Source organism: Columba livia, chromosome 11 (assembly GCF_036013475.1).
Source record: "Columba livia isolate bColLiv1 breed racing homer chromosome 11, bColLiv1.pat.W.v2, whole genome shotgun sequence".
Classification (NCBI taxonomy): Eukaryota; Metazoa; Chordata; class Aves; order Columbiformes; family Columbidae; genus Columba; species Columba livia.
Genome location: NC_088612.1, coordinates 18,095,896 through 18,113,462, shown reverse-complemented (window position 1 = coordinate 18,113,462; position 17,567 = coordinate 18,095,896). Strand labels below are relative to the sequence as shown.

General features: G+C 43.4%; 1 protein-coding gene across 5 annotated transcripts in view; it reads left to right on the top strand.

Moving 5' to 3' along the window:
* HMG20A (high mobility group 20A) overlaps window positions 1–17,567 on the top strand; it is a 170,748-nt gene that overhangs the window by 44,887 nt on the left and 108,294 nt on the right. For 2 of the 5 annotated variants that reach the window (XR_010475280.1, XR_010475279.1), the window contains exon 9: window positions 1,299–1,421. The exons of 1 other annotated variant lie outside the window; for it this stretch is intronic. The gene's annotated coding sequence lies outside the window, so the exon portion shown is untranslated. Of the gene's footprint in view, window positions 1–1,298; window positions 12,741–17,567 lie in introns of all 5 variants that reach the window. 2 more of the 5 variants (XR_010475284.1, XR_010475278.1) reach the window with 2 other exon arrangements.

Here is a 17,567-nt window from a genome sequence, read left to right as displayed (position 1 = left end):
GGTTCAGCTAAGGAAGGAGTGGCACTGATAGGAAACTTGCAGTGTGATTAGGAGCTGGTCATCATGCTGGGAGGATGGAGCTTTGTACAAAGAAAACTAGTCAGTCAAGATGACCTTTTTCCACCTTTTCTACACAAGAGGGAGGAAGTCACAGGTGAGAAATCTTTCGTTAATTTGGTGTGAAATTGGGAGAAGAGAATAGGATAAACCAGATCAGGTTTAGGTTTCACTGGTAGATCTAGAGCTGGCTCAGTTGCTGCCCATGCGGGAAAGGTTCCCATCAGCTCCAGATCTCTCAAGAGACATTGTTTGAGCTTCTGTGATGAGAAGGTTCAGAGCTAGTGTCAGTCTGATGGTTCATTTGCTTAAATGTCTGGGTTTGGGAGGTATGTTCTCAGGCAAAGGCTTCTAAATATAAAATAGTCTAGTGAAGTTATCTAATGAATATTCACTTGTTGAATTTACATTTTGTTTTTCATCTCTGAGCTTCTAGAACAGAGCTCTACACAGAGGACTGCCCTCCCATCTGTCAGAATAAACTCTGTGATGGAAAGATTTTGCAAAACTGAAACCTTATTGTTAAATATGTCCATAGTTGTCTAGTCGGTGTCTTTCAGAACACTCTGAAGACCCAACCACTGTCACTTGCAAGCTCTAGTAATCTAGGACTTGAGCAGAATTTTGATCTCCTGTGTACGCTTGAATGTATTGATGGAAGTGGTGGAGGTGCAGGTGCAATTTTGCCTTGAAAGACAAAGGTTATTTGGGTAGGTGTTCTTGAAGAACTTGGGAGAGAGCACACATGTCTGACACATGCTTGCTGGGGGGATCTGGAGGGGATGATTTGGAACTACACGGAGGACTGTCTGTTAGGTTCCAGGGTTATCCCTGGAGCTTACAGGAATACCTGCCTTCTCTGTCTAGATGTGCTCACTGTGGTTCATGACCTCTTCTGAGAGCATCAGCTATTGCAGTCAGTCATGTGCTTTTGTATACTCTACAATCATTCAAAAAAAGAATGAAACACATAAATAAGGGTAAACATTCTTCACCTACCCCCTCCACCCCCAATACTCTTGGATACTTGATTTCTTCTAAGCAGAGGAGTTTTTTATATTGTTCTCATTTACTTTCTTTTTCAGCTCTGTATCCTATCGAGTTATTTCCGAATCTGGCTTCATATGGTGGCTAATGGAACAGAATTGATGCAGTTTCTCAAAAAAAAGAAAAAAAGGCTTTTAGCCAGTAGATTCTAATTACAGCACACCCCTCCCCCCCCCCCCCTTTTTTTTTTCCAGAGGAGAAAAAAATCCCTCAAAGATCACGCTTTCTTTGTATCACATGAATGTATATACAATAATTTGCCAGCCTGATGGAGACAGAAGTTGAAATATGCTTGGAGCAGTTATATTCAACCATATGTAAGTGCTGGCTCTACCTGGAGCTTATTTCTCTCACCAGGTGATTTTTCTAGCAGGTAATCTTGCTGCTTCCTGCTGTAGGCAGTATTAAGGAAAATGTGTCAGAAAAATTGTCCAAATGGCTTTATATTAGAAGATTCCATTTTAGCTATGCCCGTGGGAGGAAATGCCTAGATATAGTTAAAAAGTTGTAGTTCTCAGGTTTGACGAGCTTGAGTTTTAGGAGCCGGTCTGTATGCCCAATTGTGGAAGCACTTGCATTTACACATCCTACCCTCGGGTTCTCAAGGGAGACGGTTTCTTTGATCTTGCTGCGTCTTCCCTGTGTGCAGCTAGTCAAGCAGAGACTGAGGAGAGGAGGTTTTCCTAGTAGAGCTCTGCTTCCAGGAAAAAAGACCCACCACACCTGTAAATGTTATTGTTAGAACTAACCAACTAAATTTCACATGTGTGGTAGGTTCTCAGTGACCAAAGCCAGGTGTAGCTGTGAAAACAGTGGGAAGGGCTTTTGGCTGTAGTTAAGGATCTGTACTACCACTATGTGACAAGGACTGCTCGTTGTATTGCCTGGGTCTAATCTGGTGGTGGGGTGGAATTGCCTGATCCCTAACCATCTTCCTTCCAAATCTGCCTGTAACGTCAGACTGAGACATCAGTGCTTAGGAGAACAAGGAGTCATCACAAATGCAGCTTCCCCTCCAGGTGCCAGGAGCATATATAGTTTTTTTTTTTTCTACAAAAAAACCCCCACAAACCAACCCTTCCTTCTGCATTAGTGAATCTACCTAACAAGCCTTACCATGGGAACTCATTGCCTGACCCACAGCCATCTCCAAGAGAAGAGGGCAATAAAATGAGTGGGTTGCTGTAACTCCCTGTGCTTCAGAACAACTCTTCATAATTCCTTCCCCTTACTGTCCTAAAGACCAAACAGCCTCTTACTCCCGAGTTGGTCCATTTACGCACTCTATTCATGGGAAACCGTTCCCTATTGCTCCCTACAGAGCCCAGTAAGTTCTATCTCTGAAAATCCTTCCTGGTTTTGTTTGTTTGTTTGTGGGTGTGGTGGGTTGTTGTTGTTTATTTTTTGTGTTGTTTTTTTTGTTTTTTGTTTTTTTTTTTGAAAAAAATCCTTTCTCCATCTCTCCCTCTCCTCCTGGTCCTTTGCACCTGGGCTGGCTGTATCTGTGAAGCTCCCAAAGCCTGTGAGTGATGCTGTTTGCCTCTGAGTCAGAGAGGCTTTTAAATCTGGGTGTAAAATGAGACTCCTACAGCAGTAAACAGAGTGATCATATGCCTCCTTTGAAGTTACCATTTAAATAACCTCCAGGGCTTTAGTAATGCGGGAAGTGAGCAAGAGGAAATAATTCCCTCCTTCTCCCCCCTCCCACTCCCCTCTCCAAAGCAGGGAAGATGAAAATGAATTCCCTGGCAGAAGAGGGACACAGGTTTTCGAGGTATTGCAGAAAAGATGAACAGCTCTCACTTGCAGCTTAGTTAATGAGTCAGCTCATATTCATTCATGGGCGCGATTTATTAACCCATAAACACTGCAGATGATGGTGTTATCACTGTGATAAACTAATTTTAATTTGTTATGTAATTTATTAAGGTAGATGCTGCATCAGAGGGAAGCCTGTGTCTGCTCATGTGTCCAGGGTCCTGGCTTGGTGCTGGGAAGGGAAGAGCGGATCAGGGAAGCAAAAAGGAGGGGTCTTAGCAGGGCTATGGAAGCTGACCTGGTTGCAGACCATTGTTATTTTTTTGATGGTTCCCCACCCCTGCGGGTTGTTCCTGGTGCTGCTAATTCATGAAAAGGTGGACGTGTTTTCAGGCTGCCAGCTCTTCATCTGAATGGATGCTTGGATTTTGGCTGAAGGCAGACAGACACACCGTAAAAGCACAAGTGAGCACATCTGACAGCACCAGAAGGGTGTTCAGAGATGTGCTGGGAAGGAGGTCATCCTGTGCTGAATGGGATACTGTAATGTTGGATGGCAGCGTTGTGTGCTCTTGAGATTATAGCAGGACCATAGCTGTGGGCTGATGGCATATGGCTGCCGAATAGGAGCATGGTGTAGCCTTCTGAGACCTTTGTAGTTAATATGTGCAGCAATGATATAATGGGACAGCTTTCCAGTGAGACAGCAGGTTTACCCAGGACTGGAAGGATTGGGAACTGGGGAGCCTGGAGAATTAACACTCTCACTTGCCTGGATATTAGTTGTTTGCCAGGTAGTTTAACTAGTCAATAACTAAATGAGTTCAGTCCTTTGTTAAGTGATTTATTAAATAGTAAGATTTATTCAAATAATTAAATAGACTTTATTAGTGTAGCATATTAACTGGAGAATGCCCTGAAGACATCTTAGTGTGTGAAGCTTATCAAGCTGCCCAAGGTTGGTTTCTCCTGGGACCAAAGATGCAGTGCTTGTGGATTGCTGTGTTTTCAGGCTGCTCTTAATCAAGTGTTTGGGGCTTATCTTTTGTAAGGAGAAATACACACTTGCCTGGACATGTTACTATCCAGTCCTTGACCTGACTGAACATGTGGAGAGTTTCCAAGGCAATTATACCTACACTAATCATAATTTGCTCCTTAATCTTGGAGTATTCGTCTCTATGTCTGTGTTTATACTAAGCTGCTGAACAATTTTATTAGGTGCTTTGAATAAACTGTTTAATTGTACCATAGATATTCCTGATGCATACATCATTTTCGTTACATATCACTGCCCATTGTAGTGGAATAATGCTCAGAGGCTGCTATTAAAAATGGGGCTCCGTTGTCCTGGATGTTGTACAGACATAGTAAGCTGCAGTCTCTGTCCTGGAGAGCACAACAGCCCATTATAGCACCCTTATAACATAAGTGCCCAAAATAGTTCCATAGGTTCCATAGTGGGAAGGGCCTAGCAGACCCTTTAACGCATGAAGGCAGCGGTGTTCCTGAATTCACCTTTGTCCACATTCTTCCAGCATTATCCATGCTGTGGCTTGTTAGACAGAATTTTAGGGAATGATAATTTCAGGTGTACTTGGAACTAGTCACTTCTCCTTCCTCTATGAGCCCTCATGAGGGTGGAAGATTAGAGCCAGATTATTCTTTTTCATATCTGCAGCATGGGTTTATGTTTTCTCAAATGCATTCTATTGCAAGCTGAATTCTTTCCCAGCTTTTTTGTACTTCACCAGATTCCCTTGACCTTGTGCCAGTCAATGATGAATTGTACAAGTCCCCATCGAAAACACTGCAGAAGCCAGAGGAATGCCAGCCTTACTGTGTAGTACATTAAGTCAAAATATTTTAAGCTTAAGACTGATGGATGTGATTGTTCTATTTCAACCTGCTCCTTCAGATTAAAAAGCTGCTAAAAGCTTCAGTTTGTCTCGATGCATCTGCTGCTTCCTGACCAAGGAATGGCATGTCCAGGACTGGGGGCTGTGGGGAGAAGGATGATATTTTGTGATAAATGTATCTGATGGTGTTTTATGTTCAGGAAGTTTTTTAAAACCTTCTACAGCAAATGATCAATCTGTTAGCATCTCACACTCCTTTGACTTTGAGGAACAAGTTGTCTAAGAAGACCATAGACCTCTAATACGTGCAGAGTCGCTTTTTGCTTATGCCTCTTTCTTGCCTTCACCTCTGCTGCGCTGTTACTGTGTTAGATTTGCTATAACTGCCGAGTATCATTCTGTAATATGTTTTTTATCGGATCTCTTTTTAATTCTGTAACGCTTTTTACAGTTTTGTGGCTATATGATTAAATCTGCAAAGCATTTATATGAAAAACTATAAAATAACAGATTATTGTTATTTTTCATTTGCCCTGCATTCAGTTTTCAGTGTCGAAGGCTCAATGAGCCACATTCTGTGGTGATGGGAATCAGTGGTGGTGTTGAGGTGACTGATTTGAATTTAATGGTATAAGAATATGAGGATTTCCTGTGTAAACTGAAAGGCTGGAAACATGCTCAAAGACATAGCTGGAAGAGCCAGTCTGTAAAACCTTTGAGATGATGAAAAGGCATAAATATCAGGCTTCTTCCTGTCAGACTCTGTGATCTGTCACAGCACCAGTGGCAGAAGCAGGAGAGACGCAGAGGCTACAAAAGGCAACTCTTACTTCTGGAAATGGCTGGTGGGATTTAGAACTGGTTTTAGCTCGCATGAAATTTTGGGACTGAGGCCAAGCACTATTTTTGGAATTTGAGGTTGACCCATGGCTAGGATTGAGGGCTTGAGTTTGATTTAGTTTAAATCTGAGGCTGAACTTAGTTGACATCTACTGGTTGGATTCTAGGAAATCAAGAGAAGCTTCATTGACCGTGAAATTCAGTTTTCAAATACTGTTGAGAAATAAAATATATTTGAGCCATGTTGCAACAACAAAATGAGAACCCAAACTGGTGACACTTAGGCCTGACCTCAACACCCTCATTTCTCCTGCATTTTGGAATCTGAGGGGCTGGGGGGCGGGGGCAGAGAAGAGAAGATGATGTCTCGTGAATAGAAATTCAATTGGTTTAATATACAGACTATTTTGCTGCAGTCTAACTGAAGGCTCTTATTAGGAATCTGATGGCACTTCTAAACAGGGAGAGCTGCTCCCGTAGTGGGGGCAATCTCCAATCATACGCCAACATTGCTTTTGACGTATTTATGACTCCAATAAAATCTCCCATCTGGTATATTTTAAAATAAAATTGAAAATTTATCACTTTCCTTTAGTTGGTTTGTCGTTCTCCCTGAGAGAAGATAGCCAGGCTGAGATTATTGCATCGGCAGCCTGTCAGCTGAGGTTAGGCTGAGGTGTGATTTAAATTTCAATACTTTCTGCATTACAGCTGTCTGGGGTGGTGAAATTACAAGGAGAAAAGCAGAGAGTCTGTTATTTTTATTCATTAGTCTCTCTTGATTTGTTTTGTTTTTCTTTTGGATAGTTCTACTCACCACATAAGGCACCTGCGGAAAAAAAAGATATTCCCTGTTTTTCTGGATTTCCGTGTTTGCTTGGTCAGAAGCACTTGGGAGGGGATGAAGCAGAACCGGAATGTGTCTTCCCCTTTGCTCTCTACCATTAGGCTGGACTGTGGTAGCAGGAAGAGATCCAGCTCCGTATGAGGTACCATGCAAGTTTATAGCATTTGTAGGGCCTGTCTTAAAGAGACTGCATTTTTTTGTAGAGCAGATCTGAGGAAGCAGTGTTGATTCTGATTTCCGTGATGAAGGACCAAGGGAGATATGTTGGTGGCATTTTGTGTCACTTAATGTGGACAGCTGTGTGTAAGCAAATCTAGATGTCATCACAATAGAGAGAAACGGGCATTTCTGGAAGTAGGAGCAAACACACCGTGGATGTGCCTGGCTGTTTCTAGGCCTTTATGATGAGTTTAGGTCAGGCACTTTTCAACAGTCTGCAACAGGTGAAACTGATCACCTGCCACAGGATTTCTTTGGTGTCCATAGATAGCTGAAGTGGGTCTGGAACTTGAAACTACTGAAGCTGAGTCTAGTGCTTTAGCTGCAGGCCAGGATCTGGCCCCCAGGGGATCACTGGGATTTCACATTTAGTGAGTAGTAGACAGAAACTGTGGAATACGGGTGACATGTGAATAAGTGCTTCGTCGCAAAATTGTCTGCAAAGCTTTCTGAAGTGGAAGGCTGTCTCCAGGCCTTAGGGGGCCCAGGCATTCAGCAGTGTGTTCTGCCTCATGCTTGTGATTAATGTTGGAGTCATGCTTGGCTGGCTGGTCTGGCATTGCCCACTGATGCATTTGATTAGGTGCGTTTGTTTCTGGTTAGATACTCAATCATCTGACTGTAAAAATTATCAGAGGTCTTATCTGGGCAATATAGGTGAGTAAAATGCCTTTATCTTCCACCTCCTGCTTCATTGCTCAGGTTGTGCCTTGAGCTACACTGGAGCTTGTGACTGATGCCTTCCACGGTAGTTGTACAGGTAGTTGTATAGGTAGTAAGGTGGGAGGGCACAGTGGTTGTGAAGATGTCCATGTGAAGGTTGCAGTAGTTTACCCCCATAAGCTGGAATTATGGGTCCCCCAAGTGGGGAAAGAATGGGAGAAGTGCAAATGAATCTCCAAATCATCTCTTGAGTGGTGCAGCAGCATGGCAGCCCTGACACAGCAGCTGATACGGGTACAGTCTGGCTCTGGGGAGTTAGATCCAGCAATGCAGGTGTGTACTCCGGGAGAAGATTATACCTTACACGTGGTTTATGAACTATAGGTATTGAAACTACGTGGGGCCAACTGGGACCTCAGACCCACTGTTCTGTGTGCTGTGGTATGCTCTGAACGACAGCGTGTAGTTCAGGGCATTAGACTTAAGTGCAGCCTTAATTTAAGACAGAAGAATTATTTTCTGTGGAGCACATATACAACTTTTATGCATGAGCTGTGCATTTGGGTATTTGTGCAGTGTGCTTCTCATTTCTGAAGTGTGCATTTTGGGCTCCTTATTATGTGCAATGGGCTTTTGTTCTTCTGATATATATCTGTACAGGTGAACATATGGTTAAGGATCTGCCTGTGCGCATTTTAGCACAACATTAGTGTATGGATAAGTCTTTTGGGAATACTGTGTTTGTTTATGGGGTTGTGCTTTTACCAGCATACATTTTGTACCTGTACAGTGCATATGTGTGTGTCATTTCATTCAATTGTTTTCCTGTTTTCTTGACCGAACAATTAAGGGTGTTTTTTGAGTGTATCAGATATATTATTTCCTTTCACAGCAGTTGTACATTTGCTAATGCCAAATTTATTCTAAATGGATATACAGATGCAGTGGTTGATTTGGTAGACCTAAATCTTTGTTACACAGGATGAATGGATGTTTTGTTTGCATGCTCAATGTATGTATATTCCCTTAGTACCCATGCTTGTTTGTTGTCTATAGAAACAAGAGGTGCTTTGCACTGATATAACCTGTGCCTTCCTTAGGTGCTGTAAAGTGTGTTTGTGAAGGTGAGGATTATAGCATGTGTGTGCTCAGTGTGTAGTAAAAGTGTGGTTTATGTCTAAAAATCAGTGTGCTCGGTTTTATATTTGTGCAGTGTAAGCACATATTTTCCTGCACTTGCTGGCAGAGTTACAGAAGTATTGAGTCTTCATTTTGTTAAAATAACAGAAGAGTTGTCCACATATTTTCTAATTTTGTAAAATGTCCTCCAGCTTCCATGGTTTAAATTTCTAAGAGGCTGTCCAAGTAATATATGTCAAAATATCAGGAAGGATATTTAAGCAGTTATGTCAGTGGAATGGAACAAAGTAATGAGTTAATGTTTTTCTGATGCTATATAAAAGGGAAAATGGTGAAGAAGAACCGCAAGTAAAATACAAAGTGAACAAGATCAGCCAAGGTAAAGTCAGGAGGTTTGTTCTTAAATTGCAGACAGCTACAGCAAAAGAATTCACATGACTGTATTTCTATTTTATGCCATCCTGTGATCATACCATCCTGTCCCAGATGTCACACCCTCTGGGGTCAGTCCCCAGGAACCAGGAAAGGTGATGTAGTCCTCCTAACCTTGTTGCTTCCTCTTGGATGTCCTGTCAGTTGCTTTGAAAGTGAGTCAAGGCCTTCATTATCTCACTATTTCTTTTCAATGACATTTTAAAAGACCTGACACAGAGTAGCAATGATTGAAGTGCCTGCTGCTTTTCTCTGTAATTATACAGTTTCCTTATTGGGACTGAAATTATTGCCCTGCAAGAGCGCAACCTCTCTATTGCCACGCAAGCCAAACACAAACCTGCCTGGCTGCAACCAGCACCATTCCACATATACAGACATGAAAATTCTTTTCCTTGGCTGCTGGGCTGTACGATGAAGTATGTGACCCAGATTGGAGCGGTGGAGCTGGAGGGAAGGTGGTGGGTGGCTGGACAGGAAAAGGGGAGAGAAGGAGCACAGTGAAAGAAGACAGGTTTGTCTTTTTTTCTGCATCTCTTCTAATGGTAACAGTAGTACACTGAAACAAGGCATTATGGTCCATGACTTGTAATTAGTCCTCAAACAGCCTTTGCTACATATTGTCCGACTGAAGGCCTTGCCTGTAGCCTGTGGTAGGAGTAAGAGAGCACAGCCAGGAGGACAAATGAACAAAAATGGGAAAAATGAAGAGTGGGTTGAAGTCAGAGGAGTAAAATGATGGTTGAGGAAAACTCTCGCTCAGTGGTGAAGTGTCTTCTGCAGTGTTTGCTTTTTAGAAGGTATTCAAGTATTGTCTGAAGCTATTGCCAAAGCAAACTGAATCTAGAGATACACAGAAACACAAACTGGGATCAGTTGAAGCTTTCTCAATCTTTTAGCACAAGGCAGGAATGTGCCAGGCATGGTGTGAAACACCAGAGGGAGCTGACAGAGATTCCTGGAGGTATTAATTTCCTAGCTGCTATTTTGTCATCAAATGCTGAAAAGTCAACAAATAACTAGCCTTGATGCTCAAGGACTGTCCTTCTGCAGTCTGCCAAGTTCCTTGTCTCCACCTGAACTGTAAATTCACCTCCAGTATAGATGCTGGAGTGTTAGTGGATGTGCAAGGTGAGAGAAAGAGGGAAAGAACAGGAGGATTAGGCTGAAGGTTCAATGAAGTAAAGGACTTCCACACTCTGGGAGCTTGCAAGCTCTCTGTAATAAGGAAGGAGGCAAAAAGAGACCCTGTGTAGCCTCTGATGGATAAATCCCATCTCAGCCTACAGGGTGTCATGGAGCTCAGCTCGCATCCCAGCTGCCTGACCCTCCCTTCCCTCCGCAGCACATGCTGCCTCTCCCCTGCCCCCTCTCCCTCCAGCTCCTTGTGACAGGCTTCATATCCTGGGACCCCGACACTGGAATGGCATTTTTGTCTGGCTGGAATTGTTTATAAGCACAGAGCTTTGATGCTGTCTCCAAGGCCTCTGGAGAGCTGAGAAGGGCTATTTTTCATGCGATGCTTTTGGAGAATGCTATGGGAAAAGGTCAAGGGACAGAGTGGGAACGAGTAGGTCACATACTCATTGGTTTAGGGCACCACGACAACATTGGTTCTTTAAGATCTCAGAGCCTGCTTTGTAAAAATAAGCACCTCTCACTGAGCTGCCTGGGAAAGAACAGGGGCACGCCTCCTGCAAGCGGATGTTCGCTGCGTTCCTCCGGGTTTGTTCTCTTGCTTTGGCAATTGCTGCATCTCAGCGTCCCTGTGAACCAGACAGATCCCTCAAATAGCATGCAGCATTTTAAAAAGCCTCTTTGCTTACTGCTTTGGCCTTTATAATACAAGGAGAAGCTCTGTGAGAGCAGGGTTAGCCCTCTGCACCTGACACAGATGGTTGCTGTAGTGGGCTCTGGGAGCAGTGCTGCAGGATTCCTTAGTCCGTTGCCGTGTCACCATGCTATGTCTGCGGGCAAAAAAAAACCAGGGCTGAACAGCTATTTGACCTTTGTTTTTTACATGTTATTTTTGCTCATTTAAATTGGGGGGCGGGGGGGGAGCAGTCTAACAAGGATTGTCCTTTTTCCTTTCTTCCTCCCTGACGCACACATACTACAGATATCAGCCGGAGCGTGGGGAGTGTGTGAAGGAACAGGAAGCAGAGGGGTGAGGTGGCAAGTCATTTACATTGGAAATGTAAGCTGAATGTGCATTTCCCTTCTCTTCTGCCATCAATCACTCAGATTTCCTGTACACTACGGAATAGAAGAGTGGAGTTTGCTCGCTTCCCACTTCCCCCGGGAATGGAAACCCTCATTTGTTTCACTGTCTAGAAATGCTGATCACTCAAAACATTTATTGTTTCAGAGACACATGCAGTTCTGAAGCTGAACTTTTCAGCTTCCTATCTGGTCTTCAGAAATGTCCTCAGCTTTCCTGCAGACCTGGAGAATTACTCTGCTGTTGTTCTAGCTCTGTTAGAGATGTAAAGGTGCTGCCACAGTAGCATAGAAAAGCCCATGGCCAGCTAGGCAGGTGCTTTACTGCAGAGCACTGGCTAAACCCCTCTGTTTTCCATCAAACCAGTTGCTTTAACTTGTTCATGTGACATGGCACCTGATAGAGTGGGGTCATGTTTTCAGAGGTCCAAGTCCTGCTTGTCATTGGAAACCTTTTAGTGACTATTTTATGGGGCTAACAAATCTGTTGAGAGAAAATTACAGTGCGAGTTATGTGGAATAGACAGACCAGCGTGTGTTTGCTGTTTATCTCTATTGGAAGGGATGGGGGTAGTAGTAGAAACAGAGTGTGGGACTGGGAAGCAAATAGGAAAAGAAGAGCAGAAATAGAAGGAAGGAATAGGACAAACCGGGAAGTGAATGACAAGTCTGTCTCTTTCTATAGTAGAAATAAAATAAGTATGGAAGAATTCAGATAGCCTTGCCTACTGAAGAGGCACAATAGAACATGCCCAGCTGTGTGTTGGTTCAGCTTGTGATAATGCTAAGGTCTGGCATACTGCTGTGGTTTTCAGATGGTATCTGATCTCATTCAACAGCCTCTCATTAGCCAAATTCTGGTACTGCAGAGGAGGTGCTGACTTAATTCCTACATGTGGGCACTCGGGCTATGGACAATTTGGGACTCATGGATAAACAAAGGGATGGGGCACCATAAGACTCCTGTGTGACTTCAGCAGCCCTTGTTTGGTTATGGCATGGTGTCTGTGAAGCTGAGATCTGTCTGGGGCTGGGATGTTGTTAGTATTCAATTTAGTTGCTGTAGTGAAGAGGCTGATGAGGCACCATGTCCTTGAAGCACAGTCATGGCCAGGAAACTTCTCCTGGCTGTGGGGGTCTGGCGCCCCATTCCCTGGGGTGTGAGCTCAGCAGCTTTTATCAGCTCAGCCCTTGTGGCTCTGGGCAGTAACTCCCAGGGGTGACCTGTCGGGAGAACCCAAGGGCTGGAAGGAAATGCTGCTGATGACTCAATAGGCAGAGCTCTTCCCTCTGTTGATGTTGGAGCTGAGCCACACAGACACATCCCTCTGTAATTATCTACTAGTTACTTATAATTCATGTCTTGTAACCACTGACATTCTCGTTTGTTGTCCATGCATCCAGACATGCAAGGCCATACCATGTTGTATTGTGCTGATGCTTACAGCCACCAAGAAGCAAGGAAGTGTTTGACCCTAGAATGAGGCATGTTTAGCCCATGTGTGCACATCTCGGGCATGTGCAGATGTCATGACTGTGCAGACAGATCATGGCCGGTGTTCATTGCTGTGTTCTGCTGCCCAGGAAAGGTTGTGTGTGGGATTGCATGCACATAAAAACCCAGAAAGATGCGTCATTAACCACTTGCTTCAAGACCGGTAAGAGGAGATGATGTGAGGTGTTAGTGGTTTGGTGTTCTGGGGAACTGTGGGATGGTTAGGTAGCATGGATGAGGGAAGGGATGAATTGGGATGACAAAACATCATGAGAGAGGGAGAAAAATCTCTGCTGTGGCCCATATTAAGCAAGAGAGACCCTTAGTGGTCACCCAGAGGAGAACAGTGGTGTTGAGTTCAGTGCTGTGTGAAGGATTTGTTTTCCATTTGCTCATTTCAGGCATGAAGTCATGTAATAACTTTACCTCTAGAAATAAAGAAAGCTTTGTTTTCAAGTGGTTTAACTGCAGTGAATAGTTTCACTTTTTTTTTTTCCATTTCTTAATGACCCACTTTGAAATGGGGAGGTGTTTTGTAAAACTGACACATTTTCAATCTGTATTGATTGCCATATGATATTGGTGTATTTCATTACAATTGCTGCCTTATTCTGAGAAGTTATTACTTCAAATCTTCTTGTAAATCTATTTTACCTGCTCCTGTGCTTATGTCCAGTCACACTGGCTACCTCTTCTCGCTTGCTTCCCAGCAGCGCAGTGTTCAAGTGTTACTGAATCTGGTGAATACCTGTAGCTGACCTGATTCTGCAACACCCTCATCCACCGGCCTAGCAAATGCCCATATGATCTGCTTGCTGCCGTAGGAGTTATTTCTGTGTAATTAGTCTCTTAGCTGTGACAGGCAGTGGGATCAGCCCAATGGGTGGGTTCTGGCTCTGCAGCATCGTCGCCTTCCTGTCCCAGCAGCGATGCTGACACACGAGCTGCCCAGTGCTTTTGGCCTGACAGCTGTTTGTGTGAACAGCCCTTCTAGAATTTGCTCAGGTACCAACCAGCAGCAGGAAAACCATCCCAGCTCCTCATGAGTTTTGCTCACTGTGACTTTGGTGGCCAGGGACTGCTGCCTTCCAGGGTGGGTATTGGAAAAGATGGGCCAGACATCTTGAAAGGTGGTTCATTTTTTGGTAAGTCACTTCGGGTAAATCATATGGAGATGTGCAAAACAAGGATTGTGATCTGATTCACCTTTGTGAAGAGTTTAGAGAGCTCAGCTGGGACGTGTTCTGAAGGAGCTATGCTGTGTTACAGTGACACTGCCCTTTTCTGCCACCCCCAAACCCCAGCAAAGGCAGCATCATGGACCTCCCTCAGCACTCTGTCAGCAGGATTTCTACTGGTCTAGTAGGAAGCACAGCAGTATAGTGCAGGGCTCTTCCTGGTTCTTCTGTCTCTTCCAGTGATGTTTGGCACTTGTACACAAGTTACCACAAAATAATTATTGCCATCATTAGGTTGCTCTGTGTGTTCACTGAGTCAGCTCTTTCCTGCCTTCCACAAGTAGAGCTGACTGATCAAAACTAAAATGATCCTGCAAAAAATCTGAAAGCTGAGATTTCTTTTTGGCCCAGATTCTCTTCCACGTTGTTTTTATTATTGGCTACCAGTGCTGTAAGTATTAAATTTTCTGAGGCCATGAGCTGTTACTGCTTCAAGAAAAAGTGCAAATGATGCTGCATACAAACATGTGATGGATGTGGAAGAACCATGGAATCCCAAACAACTTGTCTGTAGATGGACAAAGGATTCCAGTAGAGACTAGACCTTGAAGCTGGTGACTTGATCGCTGTTAGACATCTTCACAGAACTTACAGCTCCAGTGTCTGTAGGAGATAATGTGTATAAAGCAAGCAGTGGTTGTTTCTTTAAGGCCCCCCTCCACTGTTCATCTCTTGATATTCTTGCTGACACAGATATTCCTCTCTTGCTCAATTTCTCTGCACCTGCTCATTTAAACTAGGCTGTGCAGGGTGTGCTCAAGCTGAGCTTGTCTATGGTAACAGGAGCAGCGCCCAAAAGCATATTCACAGGCTGAGAGGAGTCATTAGTATGCAAAGTGAAGCATGACTTAAGCAGCTCCACAGGTGACCTACAGACATGAGTCACTAAATGAAGATGTGCCTTTAGTTAAAGGTCAAAATAACTGACATAGGAAATGGCATGGGTATTTTAGAGAGGTGGTAGTCAAACAGGAGGCTTTCTTGTCAAATCTAGATATTCAGTCTGCCTGTGTATCATGATTATTGTCTTATATACTCAGTATGAACCTACCTATGTATGCTAAAGGCATTGCATTCAGATTCAATATCACAGAAGACAAGCTGACTTGAAATGTGAATTACTACATTATGTTCTACTTGAGCTTCCAGGACAAGCTGTCTTCTCTCCATTCCCAATTTAATGTGAGTTAACTAACTCGGGTTAGTCAGCCTGCATTAAGAACACCTGTTTTCACTTTTTTTTTTTTTTTTTTTTAAAACCGATTTCTGGGTAACCGGAAGGACTTAAAGATGGGCAGAAAGGCCTTTGTGGTGAAGTTTTGGGCAGCTGGAGTGTGCCAGGTGGGAACTGGTTAGAGGGAGCTGTGTAGGAAGCTGGCAGATGGATGGAGAAGCCTGAGAATATTGGGGCAACAATGTCCACAGAGTCTTTGCAAACTTCAGGCTGTTGTAGTTGATGAAAATCATGTGAAGTGTTTCTCTGACAGCTTGCTGTGCTGTGCTGCACTGCATGGTCAGAAGGATAGGTGCAGATGAATTTCTATGAGACTTTCAAACATAGATGTGATCCCTGGCATGATCTTCTTTTTCCCAGCTTTCTGTGTAGCAGACCTCCCAAAATGCACCGCTTGGCACATTGCTAATAGCATTCTGTGTTCTTGGCTGTTCCCCACGCCTTAGGGGCTGTAGCACAGTCCCTAATCTTCCCCAGTGCGCTTATGCAAGCGGGGCTTAAGAGGCTTGGGCAAGACCAATGCGATTGAAGAACAAGCCGAAGTGCTCCCCAGGCCTTGTGAACTGACAAAATTACTGTGGCAAGGTTTGGAGTTATATTGTAGGGAAGGCAGGGTTTCTTGGAGTCTGGGTGGGGGTTAATCAATGTACATTCATCATTAATTTATGCATGTAAGGGGGTTTTGGAGTAGAGTTGTCATGCTGGTTTTGATAATGCTAACTCTATCCACCCTGCCAGCTGCTGCAATGTCGTGGTAGTTTGTGTTGCTGCATGCAGAATTACGGTGCTTTTGTGGGAATATTATGTTCCCTGAATAGAGCCCCACAGAGCAATTTGCTTCATCCTTACAAACCCATCCAAATAACTGGCAGTGCCTTACAAATACAAAACAATTGAGAAAATAAATGTATTATACTGTACATCTGTGACAAAACAATGCTTTCATGTGCAAAGAGAGAAATGTGTTTGTTTAACTTATGGTCTCCCATTTGGAAATAAATGCATTCATTTAAATCAAAATGGGACGTTCTTCACTGTTACAGTATTTTGCATGCCAGATGTGAGAAATATGCTGCTTGAAGAGCACACTAAAAACTTGGAGTGGTTGATGTTACCAAAAGCACGCATGTGCTGGCTTATTCTAGGCGCTGCCTCTCTTCCCGCAGGGTGTCCTCTATGCTGGAGTGGGAATCTCCTAGCTTTGCGTGTGAAGGATCTACGTACAAAAGGTTTGGGAGTGTGCTGCTCTCTTGTGTGGCGGTCTGGTGTCCCCTGCGCACACAGGGATGTCTACTTGTCACCTGGGTTGCGCTCAGAGGAGAGTGCAATCGGGTGTCACGCATGAGAACTTCGCATTGCCATGACCGCGAGGCAGACGGATTCCCTGCAAGCGTTGTAGCAATCCAAAAGATTTTTTATAATCTCCAGGTTTTGTGTAAAGAAATGCTAGTTTCATTTATATGCAGCAGTAGAAGCGTTAGACGGGGGAAATGTAATCTATAAAATACAAGTTGAGTGTTCCAATATTTAAAAAAAAAATGTTCCCCATCTTGTAATTTTCATCCTTTTAAATGGTTGAGCTCTTGTAGTGAAAGTCTGCTGCATTTCAGTTTACACATAAGCTTAACATCATCAAGCCAAGTTTGTTCTGGGAGTTAACATTTGCATTTTTGAAGGCTTCAGCCTAATCCAGACCAAAACCAGATGAGAATGTGCTTTAATACAGCACATTACCAGCTGTCTGCTAGTAGGTGTGAGCATTCTCAGAAACTTGATGAAATTTGATTTGAATAGTTTGCCGAGACTCTGCAAATTTAACTGAACAAAACTGCTGCGATCATTAGTAGGCATCACAGACTGGAATTCCACTATGACATATGATTATTAGAAGGAAAAACAGCAAGAATAAAAATGTATTTCTGAGCTTTTCTAAACTGATTTTTTCATAATAATGATGCTCAGACCATCTTCTAGGCTCATTATTCTTCCGTAATTGAAATAACTGCTCATATTATAGATGAGAAGGAAAGAATTAGGAGTTTTAGCCCCCTGCTGATGTTGGCTGACACACACAGTCATGTCATGGCGTTTCTCATGTGTAGTATCAGGTCTGCGCAAGCATGTGATTGTATTTGTCCCTTAGTAGCTGGAGGACCACAGGTGGCGAGAATCATGATTCAGCAAGTCTAGCATTAATAAATACTCTTTAGTTCAGTTTGAGAGCAAATGGGGAAGATGCAGACCATAATGAAGTGTTATATCCATCTTGTTGCTATAGCCAGCCAGCCAGAGGACTTGTTATGTTATAGCCAGCAGGAAACATATCACATTTCTGAAAGCCACCACCTATGTATTGACTGATTGACCAATAGGGCTATGCAGGAAGGGGGTAGTTTGATCTAGCTCTGCTTTCCTCTGGATTGATTAATCAAATATTTCAAATAATTGCTGTAGTTGTGATTAATGTCAACGGCATAGCTAATTACCCACGAGATTAAAATGACTTTCTTTTTTTTAA